A 3637-nucleotide genomic window follows, 5' to 3' on the forward strand; every position below is an offset into this window, starting at 1 on the left:
TCCGCCTCCCGGGTTTACGCCATTCTCCTGCCTCAGCCTCCCGGCCTGTAATATTTTTAAGCCAGGTGTGGTGGCTCATGCCTGTAACCCAGCACTTTGGGAAGCCGAGGTGGGTGGATCACCTGAGGTTGGGAGTTCAAGACCAGCCTGACCAACATGGAAAAACCTTGTCTCTACTAAAAATATAAAAACTTAGCCGGGCGTGGTGGCAAGTGCCTGTAACCCCAGCTACTCCGGAGGCTGAAGCAAGAAAATGGCTTGAACCCGGGAAGCGGAGGTTGTGGTGAGCCAAGATCACGCCACTGCACTCCAGCCTGGGTGACAAGAGCAAGATTCCGTCTCAAAATAAATAAAGATTAAAAAATAAACATGATGATCACAGATGCAGTCACATTTTTTGAGTTCTTGCCACCCAGGTAGCCTCCCAAAACTTTGGCCCAGTCGCTGTCAGTGTTGCCACCAGCCGTAACGGAGCTGAGCCCAGCAGAGGCACTGCCTGGGACCTACAACAGGAGCTGCTGACCCTCACGATGCCTGGTGTGAATTTCTGCCTGCCCTGAAAGCCTTATCAAATGGAGACCATCCATGGAGCAGCTGGCACAGTATATGAAGACCTGAGGCATAAACTCTTGCTAGAGTTCCTCAGTGACTACCCACCCTTACGATGCACCCATGTTGAAGTTCCTCACACCCTGCTACCACCCTAACATGGACACCCAGGGTAACATATCCCTGGAAATCCTGAAGGAGAAGTGGTCTGCCCTGTATGGTATCAGGACCATCCTGCTCTCTATCCAGTGCCTGCAAGAACCCAACATTAATAGCCCTTTGAACACACATGCTACCAAGCTCTGGGAAAACCCCACAGCTTTAAGAAGTACCTGCAAGAGCCAGGCGCGGTGGCTCACGACTAATCCCAGCACTTTGGGAGGCTGAGGTGGGTGGATCACCTGAGATAGAGAGTCCAAGGCCTGACAAACATGGGGAAACCTCATCTCTATTTTAAAAATTAAAAATTGGCCAAGCGTGGTGGCGTGTGCCTGTAATTCCAGCTGCTTGGGAGGCTGAGGCAGGAGAATCACTTCAACCCACGAGGTGGAGGTTGTGGTGAGCTGAGATCTCACTATTGCACTCCAGCCTGGACAACAAGAGTGAAACTCCGTCTCAAAAAAAATAAAAATAAGGAAGTACCTGCAAGAAAGTTACTCAAAGTAGGTCACCAGCCAGGAGCCCTGACCCAGGCTGCCCAGCCTATCCTTGTGTTTTTTAAATTTTTCCTTAGACGGTCTGCCCTTTCCGTGATTTCTATATAGAACTCTGTATCTTGAGCTTTGGTACTATTTTTCTTTTGTCTTTTAATTTAAGCCTTGGTGGAGGCCTTGTAATTAATATTAAATAAATATATTTTGGGTCTGGTGCGGTGGGGTGGCTCAAGCCTGTAATCTCAGCACTTTGGGAGGCCGAGGCAGGTGGATCACGAGGTCAAGAGATCGAGAACATCCTGGCTAACACGGTGAAACCCCGTCTCTACTAAAAATACAAAAAAATTAGCCGGGCGTGGTGGCGGGCGCCTGTAGTCTCAGCTGCTCCGGAGGCTGAGGCAGGAGAATGGCATGAACCCAGGAGGTGGAGCTTGCAGTGAGCCAAGATCGCACCACTGCACTCCAGGCTGGGCACAGAGCAAGACTCTGTCTCCAACAAAATAAATATATGTATACATATAGGTCATTAAAAAACAAACAAAAAAAAGATACAAGAGGGCGCCCAGTGATTTTACGAGGAAACACTTTATTACATCAGTCATCTAAAATTCCAGAAAGTGGAAATTACTTTACTATACAGCAAAGTAAATCATTGATCGTCTGGAGAACAGAAAGAAAGACTTTAAAAAAAGGTTCCAGGTAAATATAAAAGTGTTAAATTCATTCTTGTGACTACTGTTGTCAGTGGTTTCATGGGATTATATGAAACTCCAAATTTATCACATACTACAGCTTAAATATGCATACTTTACTGAATGTCATTTATAACTTATAACATCACTGCTTTAAAATATACTTCAGACTGGGAGCAGTGGCTCACACCTGTAATCCCACCACTTTTGGAGGCTGAGGCAGGCAGATCACCTGAGGTTAGGAGTCCGAGATCGGCCTGGCAAACATGGCAAAACTCCGTTTCTACTAAAAATACAAAAATTGGCTGGGCATAGTGGCACATGCTTCCAGTCTCAGCTACACGGGAGGCTGAACCAGGAGAGTTGCTTGAACCTAGGCCATAGAGGCTGCAGTGAGCCTAGGTCACGCCACTGTACTCCAGCCTGGGTGACAGTGAGACTCTGTCTCAAAAAAGAAAAAAAAAAATTGCTGGGCGCGGTGGCTTATGCCTGTAATCCCAGCATCTTGGGAGGCCCAGGTGGGCAGATCATGAGGTCAGGAGATCGAGACCATCTTGGTTAACACGGTGAAACCCCATCTCTAGTAAAGATACAAAAAATTAGCCAGGTGTGGTGGTGGGTGCCTGTAGTCCCAGCTACTTGGAAGGCTGAGGCAGGAGAATGGTGTGAACCTAGGAGGCAGGGCTTGCAGTGAGACGAGATTGTGCCACTGCACTCCATTCAGCCTGGGCAACACAGCAAGACTCCATCTCAAAAAAAATAAAAAATGATAGTAATAAAAAAAAGCAGTTCAAAAGAAAAATATTTATCATTATTTTTGGAGAATAGGTTTGGCAACTCTATACTGATTACACCAATTCTTCTCATGCCCTAAGTGAGAAAACTAGCCTCCATGGTAGCAAATATTGATGTGGCAGTAAGGCCATTTCCATCTGATTAACTGGCTGGCTGGTCACAAAGGCCGCATCACTGAACTGAGATCTCCCTTCTCCCTATCATCTTCCTCCTGCTAATGTACGAATGACCCTGAGGTGCACAGCCCAGAATGGATACAGGAATTCACAAAACCTCTTGAGTATTTCCTCTGACAACGGCCTCAACAATACAATATTCATCATTATGGAAGTCCTGAAATTCCTGTATCTCCATATTCATCACATACATAGTGACTGGATCATCATGGATGCCCTTTTAAAAGACATGCATTATGCCAGGCACAGTGGCTAACACCTGTAATCCCAGCACTTTGGGAGGCTGAGGCCCGTGGATCACAAGGTCAGGAGTTCGAGACCAGCCTGGCCAACATGGTGAAACTGCATGTCTACTAAAAATACAAAAATTAGATGGGTGTGGTGGCACATGCCTGTAGTCCCAGCTACTCGGGAGGCTGAGGCTGGAGAATTGTTTGAACCTGGGAGGCGGAGGTTGCCGTGAGCCAAAACTGCACCACTGCACTCCAGCCTGGGCAACAGCGCGAGACTCCGTCTCAAAAAAAAAAAAAAAGACGTGTTGTAATTACATTATTCTGTCTTCTCCACTGCCTATAAATGCAGTAATTCTATAAAATTATAATTTCTTTCTTTCTTTTTTTTTTTTTGTTGAGACAGAGTCTCGCTGTGTCGCCCAGCCTGGAGTGCAGTGGCCAGATCCCAGCTCACTGCAAGCTCCGCCTCCCGGGTTTACGCCATTCTCCTGCCTCAGCCTCCCGAGTAGCTGGGACTACAGGTGCCCGCCACCTCGCCA

The sequence above is a fragment of the Colobus angolensis genome, unplaced genomic scaffold (assembly GCF_000951035.1).
Source record: "Colobus angolensis palliatus isolate OR3802 unplaced genomic scaffold, Cang.pa_1.0 Scaffold510, whole genome shotgun sequence".
NCBI lineage: Eukaryota > Metazoa > Chordata > Mammalia > Primates > Cercopithecidae > Colobus > Colobus angolensis.